Here is a 22,769-nt window from a genome sequence, read left to right as displayed (position 1 = left end):
CTTTTAAGGTATGAAACCATCTTAGAGGTTGATGGTCACTAGCAATGGTAAAATGTCGTCCTAGTAAATAATGTCGAAAAGTTTTAGTGGCCCAAACTATGGCGAGTAATTCCTTTTCGATAGCTCTGTAATTTAATTCGTGTTCATTATGTGTTCTGCTAATAAGGGATATATGATGGCCATTTTGAGAAGCAGAGCTGATTTTTTAAATGGTTCTGGTGTTTTTTGAATATACAAATTTTGGTTTTTTTCTGATTTTTAAGTAATTAATTTGTATATTTTATCAAAAAGGGTTACTGTGCTGTTTTTGTAATATATAATTTATTGTGCATTGTTCAACAATTTTCTGTCAATCAGTGTATCGTAATTATTAGAAAAACTGTGTACTTAAAATGGTTCATTTGTTTCAAAAATACTATTGCTGGGTAACATAATCAAGTTGTTAAACGTATAGGACCACTTGATGTCAAAACTTCGACGAAATATATTTTTCTTGATCATATTTATTGTGGATCCTGTGTCTCTAAAAGCACTTGTATGCTATTTCTTTGTACTGGTGTTGTCCGGGGCTGTTCACCGAAAATTTTCGTTTGGTTCTGAGCTATTTTGATTTTGTTCATTTGTATTGAATGGTATCTGTTGTTGCCCTTCATTAATCAACCCACAGTATTGATAATACTGTTGTTCATAAAAATTAGGCTGTAATTCTTCGTATTCGTGCGCGTCTTGAAATCTCAATTCGTAAATAGATATTTTGGTTTGCTCAATGACCGATGGTCTTAGTCGTTTGGTAACCGGGAAGTTAGTATTTTTAGATGTGGAGGGTTGTTGTTGTGTTGTGGGAAAGGAGTTTTGTGAGTAGTTGGTTGTGTGTTCATGTATTGGTTGGGTCCGAAATGATTTGGTACGTGCCACATAGTTTCGTTGTTAGGAATCTGGTGTGTATAGGTGGGTCTAAATGATTTCATGTACTGATTAAATTTAGGTTGGAATGGTTGAGAACATTGCGGGTAACTTGGTCGATATTGGGTTTGGGTATTTGTATTTAATTTGTCTGATTTAGAATTCTGAGTAGGGCTTGCATTTTTATTACGGTTTTCTGGATTTTTATTCAATTCAAAATAAATATGTTCTTCATATATTCCCTCATTTTGTGAAATAGTAATTAACGATCTTAAGTCTGTAATATCATGATGAGCCAAAATGGTGAATATTTGTATTGGTATTTTTCTGATCAGTATCTTAATGGAATTTTTAATTGCCTGCACATAAATAAGAAAATCTGGTTGGTTACCTTCCAGATGCAATTTCGAAATCAATAGTTGACGTCGTCTTTCCGCTTCCTCGCAGAATGCTCTCAGATTTTTTTTATAAGGTGTCTCCCTGAAGTTCTCCAGTAGTTTGTAGTTCGGTGTTTGCGGCTTAAATTCTGCAATTAGTCTCGATCTACGGGTAGGACAATCCTCGATGTTCGGAAGGCACAATGATCGTGTTACGTGTACGTCTAAGTTTCTTTCATTGGCTCCAAGTAGAATCCTCTGTTGTCGCACATCATTAGTTTGGTAGAGTGAAATTTCATAGTCCACTCTGCTGATGAAGGTTTAGAGGGTTTCTGGATCACCCTCAAATGGCATGATGTCTTTTAGTTGCCGACGAGCTTCAGCAAGGTTGTTGTCGTTTAGCGCTACGACTTGGGGTGTGTCGTTAATTGGTTGTGCCATTGTTATTGTAAAGTTGTGATTTCGTTGTAACAGTAAAAATAAGAATTTTGTTTTATTTTGATTTCACTTATTAAAGTTTTGCTGTTTGTTTAACTTAATTATACCCGTTACTCGTAGAGTAAAAGGGTACACTAAATTCGTCGGAAAGTATGTAACAGGCAGAAGGAAGCGTTTCCGACCCCATAAAGTATATATATTCTTGATCAGGATCACTAGCCGAGTCGATCTAGCCATGTCCGTCTGTCCGGATGAACGCTGAGATCTCGGAAACTATAAGAGCTAGGCAATTGAGATTTGGCGTGCAGATTCCTGAGCTTCTTACGCAGTGCCACGCCCACTCTAACGCCCACAAACCGCCCACAACTGTGGCTCCTACAGTTTTGGTGGTAGAATAAAAATTTTAACTGAAATGTATTGTTATCATCAATACCTATCGATTGACCCAAAAAAAAGTGTGTCACGCCCACAAACCGCCCAAGCCTGTGGCGCCTACAATTTTCATGCTAGATAAAAAATTTTAACTGAAATGTAATAGTCTCGTCAATACCTATCGATTGACGCAAAATTTTTGCCACGCACACTCTAACGCCCAAGAACAGCCTAAGCCTGTGGCGCCCACAATTTTCATGTTAGAAGATAATGTTAACTGAAATGTATTAGTCTTGTCAATACCTATCGATTGACCAAAAAAAGTTTGCCACACCCACCCTAACGCTCATAACGCCTAAATCTGTCTACCGCCCACATAACCATATATTGAGACCGCGGGTAGGTGGCGCATTTCAATCTCGCTTTACTGCTTGCATATCTCCATGTCCCTATGGTCCCTTTAACTGAGTAACGAATATCTAATAGTCGATGTACTCGACTATAGCGTTCTCCGTTGTTTAATATTGTATTGTTCGTAAATTTCACCTAAAACATTAGAACAATCAGAAACATCATCACAACATTATTCTGAAAAACCAAAAATCTTTGCTGCATGTTCTTCAACGGTATTATTAATAGCAGTTCTTTCAATAATATGTTTCGATTTGCAAATATAATTCCTGCTATTGCGTTTAAATGGCATTCTGAAATTATGTTGGATTCCTCTTCATACAAATAAAGTCGCGTTGAGTTAATTCCACCGAAAATGGACTGCAAAATTCAAAGAAGAAGGCTGAAAACGAAACATGCTCGCACATGGGGGATAATTGTTTTTGCTTTAGAGACCAGCGGTCATCAGCGCCCTATTAAGTGACCATAGATAATTGTTCTGCCTATGCGCTGCTCGCTCACATATAACGTAGATGTTCGTGTGACTTCGGCATAGGTCTTCGGGTCTTCCTTTTCTCAGCTTCGGCGCGTTTTTTTGCTGCTGCGGCAGAGGTTCTCAGTGCAAAGCAGAGAAACGTCAGGCTTCAGCGCGCTGCGCGCCAACTTCGTGTTTCTTACACTCACACTAATGCAAGGCAAACTGGTGCGATGGTAGGTGTGTGCCAATCGCTGCTTTACCACATCATTAAATTAACCACTTTATTAGAATTTAATTACCGATCTTGTATTTTAAATCACGTTTTAACCAATTTCGGCTTTTTGCACGACTGCACTCTGCCAGTTTCCAGTCACAAAAGAACGTACGCACAAAAGAAATGAAAGAAACCATCGATTCAGTCATAGAGTAATAAACTATATAGAAACACAATTTGCTCTGCCGCTCTTTTTTGAGACTTTGCCAATGATGCCACCTAGGCGAAAAGCGATAATATTCCTAGTTTTTTAAAAGTTCGATGGGAACGACGCATCAGCATAGAGTAATAAACTATATAGAGACACCATTTGCTCTGGCCGTACCTCTGCCCAACCTCTGCTGAGAGCCAATTCAAGGTCAAATTTGAAGCAAACTTCGATTCCCAACAAGTGCGGATCAACAGCAATAGTGGTGAGGATTAATTACAAAAACAAAACAGTGAGTAAGAGCGGTGCAGATATATAATTTCCCATTAAACTCACCGCGGAAACGAATTACAAGGTCCCATCGAACCTTTAAAAAAATAGGGATAATATCTCTTATCGCCTAGGTGGCATTATTGTGTCTCTATATATGCAGTTTATTACTGTATGCACTAACCACTACAACGAACTTCTCATCATAATTAAAAAAAACTCACCACATGTAATATCCCTTCAAGAAACACACATACAATCCACACACAATTTACCAACACCAATTAACTACACATTAATCACTAACGTAGCAACTAACAGATTTGGAGGGGTAGCTCTTCTAGTCCACAATTCTGTCCAGCATACGCAACACATCATCACATCAGACTTTGAAGCAATAGCAGCCAAAATAGAATCCTAACAAACTATAATAATATACTCAATATACATAGCACCAAATAATCAATTTTCACGCAATAACCTTAATAACGTTATAAATACAAATAACCAAACAATAGTCGTAACAGAAGACTTCAACGGTGGCACCCCAACTGGAGGTCCCCACACACAAACAAAAGAGGCAAAATAATCTCCTAATTTAAAGATCATTCGCATCTTACACTCCTAAATGATAAATCTCCCACTCATTTTACCACACACAACACCTTCACTCATATAGACCTTACTTTCTGCTCTCCCTCCTTAACTCCAGTCGCAAACTGAACAATCTCTAATGACCTAGCGATCATTTCCCTATCCTAACTTCCTTATTTCCTGTCGCACCACAAAACAACTACAGCAAGCCATTCTTCAAAATCAAAGAAGCCAATTGGGAAAATTCTCTGACTTTACTACAAACCTGAACAACATATACCCCTTAACTACAAACATCAACAAAGAAGCAGCTACCATCAACAAAATATTAATACAAAGCGCGCACTTTAGTATACCACAATGATCACAAAACCCACACTCACGCAAAATTCCGTGGTGGAAAGAAATTGTAGAGCAAACGCACTTCTTAAAAAAAAAAATTTTAAATAAGAAAAAGAGAAGCCACCTTCACATTTACATCTACTATACAAAGTAACACACCGACATCAACAATATGGAACAACGTAAGACGATTCTGTGGTTTAAATTAATGTAAACAAATACACTGCGTAAACAACACAACTAACACTCAAGAAATAGCAAACCAATTCGCACAACACTGGCCTATCCTTTCTACAGATTACAATTTTGACCTGCAATTCACATCTCACAAATATAAATTATAATAATTATAAACCACACCCCATCCACATCTGCAACACAAATAGAAAAAAACATAACAAAAATAGAACTTACAATAGCCTTACAATCCTTGAAAGGATCTACGACAGGACTCAATAGATAATTATACCCGATGATAAAAAATAGTTATCCAATAACACAAGATAGAATAGTACGTTTAACACATACATCCCACAATCATACAAAACGAGCCCTTTAATACCCAGTCCATCTTATAACGAAGTCACTAAACACAAAAGAGCACATCTCACTCGTCTATCTTGACTTTGCAAGAGCATTTGATCGAGTGGGTGCACACTCAATAATAGACCAACTTATCGATTGGAAATGTGGACCAAAAATAATAAACTATGTTAAATACTTTATGAGCACCGCAAAATAACAGTCCGAGTAGGAACACAATACTCTACTATACGTCCTCTTGATAACGGCATACCTCAAAGTTCACCGAAATCAGTCGCCTTATTTATAATAGCTTTTAACAAACTCGCAAACATAATCTCCTTATACAATAAAATTACTTTCAGCGCATATGCAGACGGTTTTTATACCCGTTACTCGTAGAGTATACTAGATTCGTCGGAAAGTATGTAACAGGCAGAAGGAAGCGTTTCCGACCCCATAAAGTATATATATTCTTGATCAGGATCACTAGCCGAGTCGATCTAGCCATGTCCGTCTGTCCGGATGAACGCTGAGATCTCGGAAACTATAAGAGCTAGACTATTGAGATTTGGCGTGCAGATTCCTGAGCTTCTTACGCAGCGCAAGTTTGTTTCAGCAGAGTGCCACGCCCACTCTACCGCCCACAAACCGCCCAAAACGGTGGATCCTACAGTTTTGGTGGTATAATAAAAATTTTAATTGAAATGTATTGTTCTCATCAATACCTATCGATTGACCAAAAAAAAGTTTGCCACGCCTAATTTAACTCCCACAAACCGCCCAAGCCTGTGACCACAATTTTCATGCTAGATAAAAAATTTTGACTGAAATGTGTTTTTCTCGTCAATACTTATCGATTGATCTAAAAAAAAAAATTGACCACGCCCACTCTAACTCCCATAACGCTTAAATCTGTCTACCGCCGGTAGGTGGCGCATTTTAATCTCGTTTTGCTGCTTGGTCCCTTTAGCTGAGTAACGGGTATCTGATAGTCGAGGTACTCGACTATAGCGTTCTTCCTTGTTTTATAATAATAAACCAAAAAAAAACAAAAACATAAATTACAACCTAAACCCACTCTTCCTAGACATTGAAAATTGGGGCATCTACTACTACTTGTAAAAAACACAATTGTAACTGCACTATCACCTGCAACAGCACCAAAAATTTTTTTTAACAAAAAACGGCGCGATTTTTGTTAAAAAAAAATATTGCCTGCGACATTAGAAATGCTTTTTATATTTTTTTTTTGGTTAATACATTTTATTTTCGTTTTATAATTTGAATTTGATTTTGTTTTCATATCTTATTTTTAGCTACGACAACTGAAATGCTCTTTCCAACATTTCTATTATGCTTTTTCTTTTCATTTAGACATTATTATTTTTATTTCGTGTTCCTAAAAATTTTAATGCCGTTCTCGTGTCTTGGTCGTTCCATCACTAAAACATCGAGTGACATCGATATCAATATCGACACGCCGATATAACAACAAGCTTTCGTGCGATATCACAGTGATCACAGTATCATTTCCTTATTACCGCGCTCCTCTCTGACGCTACGAAATTGCTTGAATTTCTCATCAACTGCTTTGTGTGGCTCTTCCCGATGGCAGCATCAACAACAACTGTGTCCATCTCTCGCCAACTTGGATAGATATGCTCTGTTAACGGCGACATTGCCATCGCTCTTAAGAACTAGTTGCTCTTTACTAAAAGTATCTAGCAAACTTCAGGAATGCACCGATCCTAGTCTGCATGAAAAAATTCGTATTAAAAACACTACATTACTGAAGGCGATCTGCGGGCCTACAACATTGGGAACGCAAGAACAAATACTTCCTAGGGTATTGGACTATGATGCCTTAAATGCGAATCCGGAGATTGTTGATCGTGCTATTGTAAGTACGGCCCTACTAAAAATTTATTTTCAAAACATCTCCGGAATGCGGACAAAAATGGAGCAAGTATACCTTGCCACATCCCAATGCGAGTTTAATGTTATAGTTTTAGTTGAAACTTGGCTCAACATAATCTTTTACTCAAATGAATTCTTCGACTCCAATTTGTACCATGTGCTCCGCAAAGACAGGGATAGCACGAAAACCCACTGTGCTAGAGGGGGTGGTGTAATTGTTGCTGTTCGCTGCAATTTGCGCTGCTTGTCAATTGGACTTCTCATTGAAGATACCCTTCTTGATCAAGTTGCGGTGTCGATAATTGGAGAATCGGAAACGCTGCAAATTGTGGTGTCATACATACCACCGAATGGTTCATATAAACTATACAAGGCTCATCTGGAAAACATTACCGACATCTAAAATAATCTGCAGGACCATCAACATATCTGTGTGATTGGAGACTTTAATCTATCATCCCTCGTTTGGTCTCCGGAGCATCACTCTTTACTGCCAAGCAACATACATCAACCACACGAGATTCTTTTCATCGATGATATTTTCAGTATGGGCTTAATACAAGTCAATAATATATTCAATAACTTACATAAAATTTTAGACTTAGTATTCCTTAGCGCTGATATTAACTTTTCTTTAGTCCAATGTAGTTCACCTATAAGCAATTGTGATATTCATCATAGACCATTGCTACTAGGTATAAACTTTTACGCATTTGCGCCTTCAGCTGAATATTCACCTAGATTTATTTTCAATGAAACCAGCCTTTGTGCCATCAGAAATGAGATCTCTGCCATTAACTGGGAGTCAGTTTTATCACATATCAGTTTGGAGTCGTGTTATGACACTTTTTGAACTAATAAGCTTTTTTATTAGTTGTTGCTAAATTAAAATACGAATTTCAGGTTGCTTTAGGCTTGTTAACAATTTATTAGCGAGAGAGAGTACAGCAGGCGAGACGAGAATGCGTTTTATGTCGAGATCAGAATTCGTACTGATTTACAAAGGGACAGCCAGCCGAAAGCTGGGCCGAAAAATGCAAGTACACAAAAGACGAGAGAGCTAGATAAAGAGAGCTACCTTTCGCGATGCCATTAATATAAGAGATCGAATTAAGAAGTTAGTTGGCTGCTGCGGCTGCGTGACCCGACATACTCCCCCCGTTGGAAGCCTGGGCTTCAACATTATCCTTAAGGGGTAGCAGACACAGCTTGTTTACTGCTCGCTTTGTCACTCCTGATGCTGTCTTCAGAACGGCAACTCGAGCAACCCCATCTCCACCGAAGAGAAGCTCGATCACTCTGACGAGGGGCCACTTCATGGGAGGCAAGTTTTCGTCCTTAACCAGAACTAAGTCATCGACAACCAGGCCAGGTTTTGGGGTGCGCCACTTGGAGCGCTGTTGTAGCAGTGTTAGGTATTCTTCCTTCCATCGGGACCAAAAGATCTGCTGCAAGTAAGCCACGCGTTGCCATCCATCCAAGCGATTGAAGTTAAGACTGGTCACATCCGGCTCGACGAAAGAAGAAGGCGGACCACCATTCAAAAAATGTGCTGGGGTTAATACATCCAGATCAGCTGGGTTTTCTGAAATCGAGACTAATGGTCGAGAATTAACAACCGCCGAAATGTGACACACCAGGTTCCGCAACTCCTCAAAGGCTAAAACAGCAGTGCCAACAGCGCGGTAGAAATGATGCTTAGCGATCTTTACAGTCGCTTCCCAAAGACCGCCAAAGTGAGGCGACCTAGGAGGAATGAAACACCAATCAATAGCCTCAGCTAGGCAAAAGTCCAATGTAGCTCTCTGATGATCACTGCTGAGGAAAAGACGCCTTAGTTCGAGCAGCTCATTGCGAGCTCCAACAAAGTTGGTTGCATTATCAGACCAAATCTGCCGCGGCCTTCTTCTAGTGCATATAAATCGTTTGAGGCCATGTAGAAACGATACCGTAGAGAGATCCTTGACCAACTCCAGATGAATAGCCTTCGTGGCGAAGCAAATGAAGACACAAACGTAGCATTTTACTGGAGGCTTGCTTCGCACCTCTGACTTGTAGAGAAATGGCCCGCAAAAGTCAATGCCAGTGACTTCGAATGCATGAGATCCATCAAGTCGTTCCTTTGGAAGATCCGCCATTATATGCTCCACTACTCGAGGCTTCATTCGAAAGCATCTAATGCATTTGTTTACCGCCTTCATTACCGTCTTTCTCCTCCCAATAGGCCAATGTTGGGATCGAATTATGCCAAGTAATGCCCGTGGCCCAGTGGGCAGATTGCGTTCATGAAAGTGAGTAATAATGGCAATAGTGACCGAATGACTCCGTGGTAATATAATTGGATGACGCCCATTAAAATCCAGAGAAGAATTCTTCAGCCGGCCATCCACTCTAAGAAGCCCAAATTGGTCAATGAATGGCGAAAGAGATGCGAGCGAGCTGGAGGAGTGCACCATTCCCTTTGACTGCAATGATTTGATGTCATCCCATAAATGTTACCGCTGGACAAGACGAAGCAACAGCAACAGAACAACAACTCCATCCAAAACAGCCGACACATTGGAGCACCACTTTCTAAGCTTAAATTTTCCCTTGGCTAGAAGTTTTGATGCCTGATCCATAATGATGACTGCCTCTTCCTTGGACTTGGCTCCAGATATCAAATCATCCACATAAAAATCGCGACGAATGACCTCAGCCCCAAGCGGAAACGCTGTATGCTCGTCTGCTGCCAACTGATGCATAGCTCGCACAGCCAGAAATGATGCTGGCTTCGTGCCATAAGTAACGGTGTCTAGCTTAAACACCCGCAATTGATCCTGGGGGGAGTCCCTCCACAAAATGCATTGCAAATGGCTGTCCTCAGGCTGAACCCTAACACAACGGTACATTTTGCAAATGTCTCCTGTGATTGCTACTGGGTGTGAACGAAACCGTAGAAGAATCTGGAACAGCTTAGGCTGAATAACAGGGCCTGCCATAAGAACATCGTTGAGAGAATAGCCTGAGGAACTGGCCGCCGATCCATCAAAAACTACGCGAAGCTTTGTAGTGGAGCTATCTTTCTTTATGACGCAATGATGAGACAAGAAATATCGGCACAACCCGATGTCAGCGGCAGAAACTGATGACATATGTCCTAGATCGAGATATTCTTTTATGAATGCTGCATATTGAGCCTTCAAAGATGGCTGACGATTCAACTTTCTCTCTAGGGACAAAAATCTTCGATAAGCTTGCTGGTAGGACTCTCCCAAAAGATCTAGATTAAACTTGGCAGGCAGCCGAACAGAATAATCACCAGCTGGCAAACGATTGACGTGTCTTACGAAATGTGCTTCACAGTCCAATTCTTCCTTAGTAGCGCGTATAATTGGCTCGGCGCAGCTTTCCACTTCCCAAAATCGTCGAAGAAGATCATCTGACCGATCGAAACTATTCTCTCTACTAGCGAGAAGTTCATCTTGAGACGACATTAAAACCGAGCCATTGGAAAGGCCATAGCCTCCAGAAACAACCCAACCCAGACGCGTCTTTTGAATTAGGGGTAATCCAGGTGGAAGCTTGATTTGGCCAACGCACAACATCTCGAAAAAGAGGCTGGCTCCGATTAAAAGATCCACCCGCTGGGGAGCATAAAACCTTGGGTCAGCTAACTGTATATTTTTGGGTATGTTCCAGCTGCCAATGTCGACGTTGAAGCTAGGCTGTCGCTCTGTTATGTTCGGAGCAATCACCGCGGTAATGTTGGCCGAGTATTCGGAAGTTCGGGACTGAATCGTAATATTGACCGAGTGACCGTCCGTCACAAAACTGGAATCTCCAACTCCAGTTACAGATGCTGAGGATTTTACTTTCTTTACTTGAAGCTGATTTGCGAATCGGGACGTTATTAGATGCAGTTGGGAGCCCGAATCGAGTAGAGCTCGACAGGGAACGAAAACCCCAGAACGGTTTTTTACTAAAATGCTAGCCGTTGCTAAGAGCACAATATCATTACTAAATTCCTGTGCAATAAGAGCAGTCGAAGTGGAAGGCAGTGCAGAGGGTGAAGCAGAAGGAAGTGCTTCTTGAAGCTGTGCTCCTTCTTGTGAAGGAAAAGAAGGTGAGTTTCCCAGGTGAAGCAGGGTGTGGTGCTTAGATCCGCATGAACGACAACTACTAGAGTTGCATTGCCGAACTTGATGACCAACCTTAAGACAATTTATGCAAAGACCGAGCCGCTTCGCGTCTTGAAGCCTATTCGCAGGAGACAGGATTTTAAAATTCTGACAATAAGAAATGGAATGCCCTGTATCATTACAGAATATACAAATCCAGGGGTTAGCGTTCGAGGCAACAAATGCTGATCTACGCGCATTGGGTATTCTGTTACTTCCCACCTGATTGCCCGGCGTATAGTTTGCCATGGCGAAATCCATAGTCTCCAACGTCCTGCATCGCTGCTCCAGAAATGATGCCATTGACTCCCACGTAGGAATTAAATTGACGAAGGCAGGGTCCTCTAAACGCTCTTCCCACTTTGCCTGACTTGTCGGATCCAACCTTTGGAACAGAACTTGGACGATGATGCATCCTGCGATTTGTTCTGTCGTGCCCAGTCCCTTGAGAGCACGAATATGAGCATTGAATTTATCGGACAGATCCCGAAGTGTCGAGACGGAACCACTCTGCACCGCCTTTAGTCCCAGGATCTCAATAATGTGTGCCTGAAAAACCAAACGTCGATTATCAAATCTATTTTTCAGCAAATCTAAAGCAATTGCGTAGTTGCCATCTGAAATTTCCAATGAGCGAATAGTTTCCAACGCTGCGTCCCTCAGGCATGATCGTAGATGCTGCAGCTTTTCTACGTTGGTGAGGTCGGGATGACTATCTATGATCGTGGTAAACATAGAATAAAAGTCAGACCAATTTGCATAACCTCCAGCGAATTTTGGAAGCTCCAGTGGGGGCAGCAATGCTGCCCTATGTCGAGGCTGACGCTGCTGGGGGCCGAAAACTCCCGGAGTGATGCCGTCAGCAAAAGTTGAATGCGAAAGAAGCTGTGAGGTGCGCTTTGAAATTTCGGATCGAACCGATGACTTCAGAGTTACGAGAATGTCATCAAATTTCTCACTTAAATCACTTTCAATTTCCTCTAAATCCAACTCTTCGAGCTCACCGAGCACCTTTTTAAATGACTCTTGAAGCTCATCAATCAACTCTAACCTCACATGAAGACCGGATTCGTCGCATGAAGTTAACGCCGCACTTGATAGGGAATCCACTAAGCGCTCCACTCTATTAAATAAAGCCGTTGCCTTGCGCTTTAAAAATATTGCCCTGTTTGCATCAGCGGTAACATCTCCAAAAGCTCCCGTAGGCATGGCTACAACAACAACAGCTGACGAAATGCCCGAAATTCGGCTCCAGCGGGAAGATGAGCGCAAAGCAAACGAGGGAATAACAGCCCGTTACTTGGCTATGTACGCTTCTATGTATAGATGATTTTGCGCCTTATGTGTAAATTTCCGCAATCACCAACTGCTATTTATTTATAGCGCTCACTGCATTTAAGGCCTTATGATTGTTGCTACGCCAATGCACCGCAGAAACAAGAATGAAAAAAGTCAATAAATAGACTTATATGATTTGCACTTAGTATTATTTATGCACAAATCACGTCGGGGTCACCAATGTTGAACTAATAAGCTTTTTTATTAGTTGTTGCTAAATTAAAATACGAATTTCAGGTTGCTTTAGGCTTGTTAACAATTTATTAGCGAAAGAGAGTACAGCAGGCGAGACGAGAATGCGTTTTATGTCGAGATCAGAATTCGTACTGATTTACAAAAGGACAGCCAGCCGAAAGCTGGGCCGAAAAATGCAAGTACACAAAAGACGAGAGAGCTAGATAAAGAGAGCTACCTTTCGCGATGCCATTAATATAAGAGATCGAATTAAGAAGTTAGTTGGCTGCTGCGGCTGCGTGACCCGACAACACTTTTTTAGTTGCTATTTTAAACATCATTAAGAACAATGCTCGAGAAAGGGTCCACAATTCGTTTAAGTTGCCTTGGTATATGAAAGGTTTGAAAAAGCTTAAAAATCTTCGAAATAAATTCTATAAAAGGTTTTTAGTTACACAGGATCCTGGTGATTGGAACAGACACTTGCAGCACAAACGAGAATTTGAATTTCTAAATAAATTTCTTTACAATCGGTATATAGCGAGTGTTGAGAACGGCCTAAAAAGTAATCCTAACTCTTTTTGGCGATTCATCAATTCAAAGAAAAATGCTTCTTCAGTTCCATCTGCTATGTTCCTAGGGAATTTATCTTCCCATTCAAATACAGAAACTGCAAATCTCTTTGCCTCTTATTTTAAAGCTAATTTTAAGCCAACAGCAGCCTGGAATGATTCTCAAACCTTAAATGCAATCACTCCTCTATTGAATTTAGGTAGTTTAACCGTGCTAGAAGAGAATATTCATAGGGCTGTGGAAGACGTATATATGCGATCTCAGGTTGATGCTATTTACACTGATTTTGCGAAAGCCTTTGACAAAGTTAGCCACAGTGCCCTACTGGCAAAACTGGCCCGCTTGGGTATACATTCGGCATTACTAAATTGGATAAAATCATATTTACACCATCGACTTTATAGAGTTAATATTAATGGAAAATTCTCGGATTCCTATTTGGCAACCTCTGGCCTCCCTCAGGGGAGTGCTATGGGACCTCTGCTTTTCATCATTTTCATTAATGATGTGAGGTTCTGTCTATAAGCAAGTGCTTCTATGTCACTTACAGTAAATCCGCATACAATTTCGTCACGTCTTATAATATCAATGGTCAACCTCTACAACTGCGGCAGGAATCCTTGGATCGAGGAGTGTTATTTGACTGGAAATTTAAGTTTGCAGAACACTTCGATTACATCATGCCCAGGGCCTTTGCTATGTTTGGATTTGTGAAACGGGACGCATCACTATTCACGGATCCGTACACCAGACTTGTGCTTTATTTTGCATTTGTCTGATCTAAACTAGAATATGCGTCTCTTATTTGGAATCCTTTCACTACCACTCATGGAAACAGAATAGAACGTCTACAGAAACAGTTTTTGAAATTCGCGTTGCTGCCGCTAAGGTTGTTAGACCCTATCCCTTCATACCACCAGCAATGTAGGCTTGTTCACCTACCATCCCTTGAGCATCGTAGAAGTATCCTCGCCATTTGCTTCATCTCTGATTTGGTGGATGGTAGTATCGACTGTCCAGAACTGCTATCGAAAGTTGGTTTTCACGCCCCGTCTAGGCAACTTCGGAATTTTGATCCCTTTTTCCTCGAGCTGCGGCGGACAAATTATTCCAAAAACGAGCCCCTGTATAGGGCCTTATATGAGTCTAACGCACTTCCAATTGATATGCAATTGGACTACTTCTTAAGTAAATCAATTCTTAAGCATAGGTTAGTCAATTATTTTGTAAATGTTAGTACGTAAGATAAATTGTTGAAATGTTCAAGTAGCCAGTAAAGGAATTCCGTTGGCGAAATGAAATAAATAAATAAATATATCGTTTTACAGAAAAAATGTATAAATCATAAATTACTTATTTCTTTAATAGCTTTCACTTCTCCTTGGCAAACTTTTTGATTAGGTTAATATTTTCGAAGATATTTACGAAAAACAGTTTTTACCGTTATTTTCCATGATCACGTTATTTGCGCCAACTTTGACTATTTTTCCCGTAATCAGGACCCCAAATTACGTGGATACTGAAAGCTTGAACCAAATCGGGCGTTGGAGCTAAACGGAAGTTCACCCAAAAATTTATTTTAGGAAGCTAGAAGTGCTCATCTTACTTCACAGTTACACATGTGTACAGAAAACATATGTATGTACATTCGCTTTTACCGGAAAAACGATCGTAAAAAACGACTATCGGCAACCATCGCGTTTCATTTTCGTTTTTTTTTACATTCCTAGAAAAATAAACCGGGATGCATAATTTTTAAGCAGATCTAGAAGGTACCGCAATGTACTGGACCTAGTATGCACATTTGCCTTGAAAAATTTAGAAGCGTGCCGTTTTGTGTAAAAAAAAAGGGCGACCTAGAACTACTTTTTTCGGAATGCGTTCCCGAGCTTACGACTTTAAAATCAAAAAGGCCTGAACGTTTCTAAAGAATTTAACTTAGTTCATTGTGTTTACACAAGGGTAGAGTTTTGGATTTATGGGGGTTACGGGTTCAACACGGCTTTTTTTGCATATATTTTATTTATTTATTTCGCCAACAGTTGGTACCTTAACTGGCTACTTGTCTATTTCTAAACTAAATACTAAGGGACGAAAAGTAATTGTAAAGGGTTTTCTTAATTAGTTCCCTGGGGGAGCATGGGTCCAGCCGCATGGGAGATGGAAGTTTGTTCCAGCAGAACAAGGCTCTACACAGAGGCTCATTAAAAGCATAGTTAGCTCTATAGGCCGGAATAAAAAAAGGTTCAAATGACCTTAAAGACCTACCAGGTACGGAAAAGCCTATGCTACTCAGCAATGCAGGGCAGTCTATTTTGGAGGACAGCAGGTCACAAATAAAAACTAGTGCGCTAGTTGTTCTACGATCTTGTAGGGAAGAAAGGTGCACAAGACGACATTTCGCAGAGTAAGAGGGAACCGGGTCATTAAAGTTTAGAGAAAGAAGGGCAAAAGATAGGAATTTTTTTTTAACACGCTCAATACGATTGATGTGTGTAGTACCAGTCGGACTCCAAACAAACGAAGCATGTTCCAATCTGGACCTAATGATCGAAGAAAATAGGCTTAGTTTTGTGTACGGATCTTTAAATTGCGTGGAATTTCGTTTTACAAAACCATACATAGCGTATGCCTTTGGAATTATGTAATTTATGTGATCAATGAAAGTAAATTTGGTATCAAACATAACTCCTAGGTCCAGTGATTCATTTCTTAAGGAAAGAACACATGGGAACTAATGGAATACGAGCTAAGGACATTAATTAATCGTTTGCTGTACCTAACGTAGAATCATTTTGACACGTTCAGAGGCAACTTATTACGAGAACACCATTAAACGTAGCTAAGTTAGTGGTAGTTGACCTTCCAGGCATAAAACCATGTTGGTTAGGACTGATGATCCGACCAGCAAGAAAAGTTAGCTGCTTAGCTACAATTCGTTCAAACATTTTTGAGACATTACTCAGCTTTGCAATTGGCCTATAATTTGAAACAATATTTTTGTAACCAGACTTGAATATAGGAGAAACTGTGGCAAGTTTCCATCTATGCGCAAATACGCCAGTGGAAAGAGACTTGTTGAAGATCATTTTTAGGGGCTCACAAAGAACGCCTATATAGTTTTTCAAAATAAATGGAGAAAGGCCATCGCAGTCTAATTTTCCTGAGTCGTTAAAACTCTCAGCCGCCATATGACAGTCCAAATCAGCAACATCTAAGCACCCAATATTTAGCATCGTGGCAATAGCACTGAGTGAATCATCGTCATTCCACAGCGAGCTTGGTTCAAAGTTAGATGCAAAGTACTTAGCAAATAGATTAGCGACCCCAATATCTGAAGAAGCTGAAAGACTTTCATATGACATATGGGAAGGAAAGTAGGAGGTTGTTCGTTTAGAATTGACAAAGTGCCAGAATGCTTTAGGATTGGTAGCTAGTTTACACTCTATATCAGCAATATATTGGCTGTATAGGAATTTATTGAGGAACTCAAACTCACGCTTATGTTGTTTGTACCGAGCAAAGTCAGCAGCATCACCGCTTTCTATGTAGCGCTTATAGAATTTATTTCAGAGATTTTTGTATTTTTTTAGTCCTTGTGTGTACCATGGTAGTCTATAAGAACTTTGAACTCTAGTTTTAGCGTACCTGCCTATAATAGCAGAGAGAAAAGATATAAAAACTTCATAGGTTGTATTCACATCCGCATGCGAGAGGACTTACGCCCATCTGATATTAGAAATATCACTACGGATAGAATCTAAACTGCTAGAATTAATATAAGTAAGAGGCAAGCGAGAATTACTTGGTGAGAAAATATAAGAAGTAATTAAGATTAATAGGGGCTTGTAATGAGCATCACACGCAGCTAGAGGATTATCGCTGCAACATAAAGTAAGGCATAAATCAGGGTGTAAATTAGATCTAGAAGCTTCTTTAAGTTATTAAATACATGGTTAATCTGGACTAATCCCATACTAAGAAGCTCATCGATGACTAAGATTTCGTGGGGAAGATGCAAATTACTGGGAACCATTGCCAAAGACTCAAGATCATGAGCCCACACGAGCGAAGATAGGTTGAAGTCGCCCAAAACACATATACATTGGCCATCCTCCAGCTCCTTGTATAGGTGGGCAATGTTGTTCACATGCGCTTTATATAAATCAAAACTGCTGCTTGGGGGTATGTATGATTTTTTTTTTTTTTTTTTTTTAGTATAACAAATTCATTTATTTAACGTTAATCAGCCAACCTAATGGCTATAAAACATTGTGTACGAACAGAAATAGTTAGCATGGAAACATAACAGAAAAAGTGGTTAACAATATTTACAATAATTGAACAAAAACAATTTTATTGACTTAGGACTCGAGAGATCTGACGTCCTCTTGTCCAGAGATCACCGGGGTGCCTTCGCCAAGGAAGCTGCTAGGTGGTTTATGTGTGCAGTGAGGCGATCATTGTACCGACTAGAGTGCCGGTTTATCTGCTCCCTGACTGAGGGAACATGAAGGTCAGATGTTAGGGCGTCATTCCTGACGTACCACGGCGCGTCTGCAATCATTCGCAGCGCACGGTTTTGGACCCTTTGGACTTTCATTACGTTCGAGTCGGAGGCCATGCCCCATAGTTAGATGCAATATGTCATCGAGGGCACCACAATTGTTTTGAACAGCAAAACTTTATTGCCAAGGCTGAGCTTGCTCGTTGGCTTAAGCAACCAGTTGAGTTTTCTCAGCTTAGCTCTACATGTAGCTGCTATTTTGGTAGTGTGCTGCTTGTCCAGGATCAAACCCAAATATTGCGCATGGGGTGATTGTGGGATGGTGATGTCGAGAAGCTCTACTCTGGAAGGGATCTTTCCTCTCAAGGTGAAATTGCAGTGTTGCGACTTTCTTCCATTTATTGATATGTTCCACCTATTTGTCCACTTCCCGTAAGAGTCGAGGAATTCCTGGCTAATCCTTGACGCTTCGATTGGGCAAAAGGCGTTCGCAATAAAGGCAGTGTCGTCAGCGTATGTAGCCAGAATCGTGCCCGGCTTGTTAGGACACGGCAGATCTGAAGTGAACAGAGTGTACAAAACGGGGCCCAGAACGCTTCCTTGAGGAACGCCAGCTCGAACCATTCTGATTCTTGACCTTTCCCCTCTCACCTCGACCATGAAACTTCGGTCAAGCAGGTATGATTTTATTAGGAGGAAATGGCTAGTCGGGAGTAGGGACTTCAACTTATAAAGTAAGCCATCGTGCCACACGCGGTCGAAAGCTTCCTTAACATCGAGGAAAATTGCAGAGCTGTATTGCTTGTTTTCAAAAGCATCTAAGATATGCTGGACAACTCGATGTGCTTGCTCTGGGGTTCCATGATGATGCCTAAGACCAAACTGGTGGTCGGGAATGGCATCCTGCACGCTTCTTACTCCCATGATTCTGCCAAGAAATATTCTTTCGAATATTTTAGAGAATGTGGATACGCATTGAGTTGAACAGGAGAACAAGGAACAGGATTCCCTTTTTAGGCAAAGCCTTGGCAATTCTGCTATCGATGCCATCAAAGCCCGGCGCTTTTCTAGGATGTAGCTTTTGGATATGGAGACAAACTTCTTCTGGGCTTACGTGTTGGATCGGTAAGGCATTCGGGGAAGGGGCATCAAGGAAGGCAAGAGTTTCTTCAACATCCTCGCGGCTCGCGAGTTCAAATGGCTGGAAGCGTTTTTCAAGTTCGTCTGCAAAAGCTTAAGAAATTTCCGAGTCGGACCTGCACCATGTGTCATCAGATTTCTTTATGGGGATCTTTCGTAGGGGCTGTCGTTTCATATTCCGTGTGCATTTCCAGAGGTTAAAGCCGTAAGGTTTGGTGGGGTCAGCATTCAGGAGCATCTCATCAAAATATTTCCGTTTGCTTTCATGAAGAAGCTTTTTAAGATCATCCTCCGCTCGTCGATATGCACTTTTGTCGACAGGATCTTGAGATCTCATAAATCTGCGACGTAGGGTCTCAGGTTTTAAAAGAGCCTGAGGTGGACTGGAGGGGTTTGAGCTTGAGGTTGAGGACTCGGCAGCGATATGGATGTTCCGGACAAATAGCTCGACGGCGTCGTTGATGGCGTCAGGAGAGCGTAGCACCATATTTAGGTTCACAAGCCGGTTGACTGCTTCTTGAAAGCGTGGGAGGCTCGCATTCCGAGGACGGATGCAAGGCCTACGGGAAGTTTTTTGCGCAGCGACTCTTAGTTTCACTATCAATGGGATGTGATCAGAGCTTAGTTCAAGACTTTCTGAGATGGAGAGACTCTCGGGCCGAATCCCTCTGTAGACAGCTAACTCAATGGCGGTTGGCGTTCTTTGACTGTACGGATAGTGTGTAAGCCCTCCGGTTGCAAGGACCTGGACATTTGATCTTTGTATAAAGTCTGCTAGTGCTCTTCCGCGGGTGCTTGAGTTACGGGATCCCTAGATTATGAAATTTGTTCCCAGATCGACAATAGATAGACGCAATAGCTGTTTCACCAAGGTCTGTTTTATCTTTGACGGCGACACATTGAACATTTGGACTTTGTAGACTATAGAACCGGTAACATTGAAGACAGGATTTTATTTAAATGGCAGAGCCACCGCGTTTCCGATCAGCCGGATGGGTTGCTTGGATACGATATACAATCCGTGCAACTTGCAGTACGACCTCCCGCAGAAGTGTGTTTCACTAACCAACATAATGTCAATATTATGACATTTTACAAAGAGTAGGTATGATACTGTCAGGAAAATTGTTTCCGTAGGACCAGCGAGAGATACACAGAGTTGGTCGAGCAGAGAATCCTCGTTCTGGAGACGAATAGCAATGCAACGCAGCTCTCGCCGCACAGCAATTAAAACTCCGCCACCTCTGGAGCATCGTGTTTTAACGGAATCTCGATCCTTACGGAACACATGATAAAGATTTGTATCAAAGAATTCATTATCGAAGAAATCCATATTGAGCCAGGTTTCAACAAAAATGATGACGTCATTCACCATCAGACGTTGCCTGGAAAAGGGATTGAGCTTTCGTACACATACCACCGATATTTTGAAAATAAATATTGAAATTTGTATTATTAGCGCATATCCGGTCATCCATGGTCATGCTATCAATAACTGGTCAAGCATCATGTCCCGAATCCGTAAGAGGCCTCGCTGGGATTTTATCATAATTAATAAAATTATGTGTAAGAACCTTCAGTAAAGTAGTGGTACGGATACGAATAGGCTGGTGATCGGCGCTCCAAATATTAGGTGGGCAGTCAATATTAGCATTCAAAATACACGCACGCAGGTAATAATGAGCGAGAACGTACTACAGCAGCCGCAGTCCATTGTTGTTGTTGATGGCGAAAGCATCTTCAGAGAGCACCTTCAGAGAAAGCACTCTGAGAGGCTCGCCATCCAGCCAAATATGTCGATAAAAGTTGTTGTAGAAAGTCGAACGTCAGAAAGGTAGAGACGGAGAGCCCATAACTGTTAGGCGATGAAGAGTGAGAATCTAGCCGACTATCTAGGTACTTCAGGAGAGAGGCGCAAGATGATGAGAGCGCAACTCCGAGGAGCGCGCCGATATTAGAGCCAGGCGGACGACGAAAGTCGCGCACAGCGGGCAACAAAAGCTCCAGCTGATGTTGTTGATGAAGCATCAGGAGAGCAACGGAAAATGATGTGAGCGCAACTCCGAGGAGCGCGCAGAAATCCGAGCCAGGCGGACGGCGAATGTCGCACAAAGTGGACAACAAAAGCTCCGGCTGATGTTGTCGATGGTGCGTTAGGAGAGAGTCAGAAGATGAAGAGAGGGCAGTGAGAAAGGCAAGCAGCTGCCGATGTTGTTGCGAAAACGACTCCGACAAATGAGGAAAGGCTTGCAGCCGATGTCCCGCAAAAGTATCGACGCCAGTGGCGTCAAACACTAGGGGTTTTTTGATGGCTGAATTGATGATGAAGTTTGTCCAGGCTCCGGCAAATTAGATAGGATTCCATCCCCTACCACAATGGCCCGTTCTCTATGAATAAATCTTTTGACCTTAACTGAGTTCGGACAGAAATCGTTTTTGAAGACTGTATCGTAAAGCTGATCGGGGATACCAACCTTGAAATTTACAAACTTTAAAGTTGTAACGTCAACATCTTTTTTTACAAGTTTTACACAAGTGAGAGAACTGGCATCCACCTTAAGCTTGGAGGACACATATTTTAAAAAAGTATTCGGCTCTGTATCAGTTGCAAACTTTTCGACATGCAAAAATTTCTTGGTCGGCAAAACATGAAGATCTTCGGCATTAGGAGCCACTCCAACAACATGTTTATTGGGCTTGTTGTTGTTCCTTCCCCTCTTATTTCGAACTTGTATGAAATTTCCTCTCTCAATATCCAGAGCATGATTAGAAGGGTAAACGACCGCGGAAGCCGTAGCAGCAGCAGCCGCATATGACTGGGGAGCTGCAGATACGTTGGTAGGCCTAGGCAGACGAGGCTTGGGATTTACATTGTGATTCAATGCACCATCTTTAGGGGGGAACGCCTCCAAGAATTTATTATGAAGGCCCTGATATAAGCGCTCCAGGGTTTTCAATTTATCATCGAATTCATCGATTTTAGAATGCGAATCATTCGCAACCACACAGCTATCACATTGCCAAAGTATATTTGGGTTTAAAAAGAGTTTGAGCACATCGTCCGGTGGGCTACACAAGAAGTATGATAGGCGCGACGGCACAAAGAAGAGCAGCGAACAGCATCCGAAGCGCGAAGCTGGGCCAATGTAACATCGGTTTTGCACTCGGGACAGCGGGGAAGTAACATAGCGAAAATTTTAAGCACGTCTAAGCGCAATGAAAGCTAGATGACGACTTACATAGGCATCTAAAGGTGGGCAAAATCAGGGTCTTTGTCGGGTGTTTGGAATTTTTCGGTATTTTTGTTCGTTGACGGTCTATCACTAAAGCCTAGAAAATTATCATAGTAGCCAGAACAGGTCTATTAATATCAGTAATTTCCTTAAAGCCTGTAGACAAGCCTTTTTAAAATGCTACATATCGAATTCTATAGGGAGCCGTAGCAATATTAACATGAGAGAACGCTATAGTCGACGGCTTCGACTATGAGATTCCTGTAACTCAGCTAAGGGGAGTGCGAGGGATTCCCAAGATTGCACACACCGAAACAGCGCCACCCAGCGTCGATTCCTTTATTTGCTTACAACTTTTAATGACATTCAGAAACAAAGCCTTACTTACAATTTTTGAAAATATTCAAAAATGTGGGTGCTAGATCGATTTTAGCGATATGGACTGCAGAAAAAACTAGCGCTGCGCAGGGAGCCCAAGAATCTGCATGCTTAATCCCAACATTCTAGCTTATATAGTTTCCGCGATCTCAGCGTTCATACGGACATTGCGGAATCGACTTGGCAAGTGATCCTGATCAAGAACATACGTGCTTTATGGGGTCGGAAACGCTTCATT

General features: G+C 41.4%; 1 protein-coding gene across 2 annotated transcripts in view; it reads left to right on the top strand.

Annotated features, from left to right (window-relative positions):
* The window catches only part of LOC108005652 (uncharacterized), a 39,232-nt gene that overhangs the window by 6,622 nt on the left and 9,841 nt on the right, over positions 1–22,769 (top strand). The gene's annotated exons all lie outside the window — the stretch shown is intronic.

Source organism: Drosophila suzukii, chromosome X (genome assembly GCF_043229965.1).
Source record: "Drosophila suzukii chromosome X, CBGP_Dsuzu_IsoJpt1.0, whole genome shotgun sequence".
In the NCBI taxonomy this organism is placed as follows: domain Eukaryota; kingdom Metazoa; phylum Arthropoda; class Insecta; order Diptera; family Drosophilidae; genus Drosophila; species Drosophila suzukii.
This window is presented reverse-complemented; position numbering and strand designations above follow the sequence as displayed.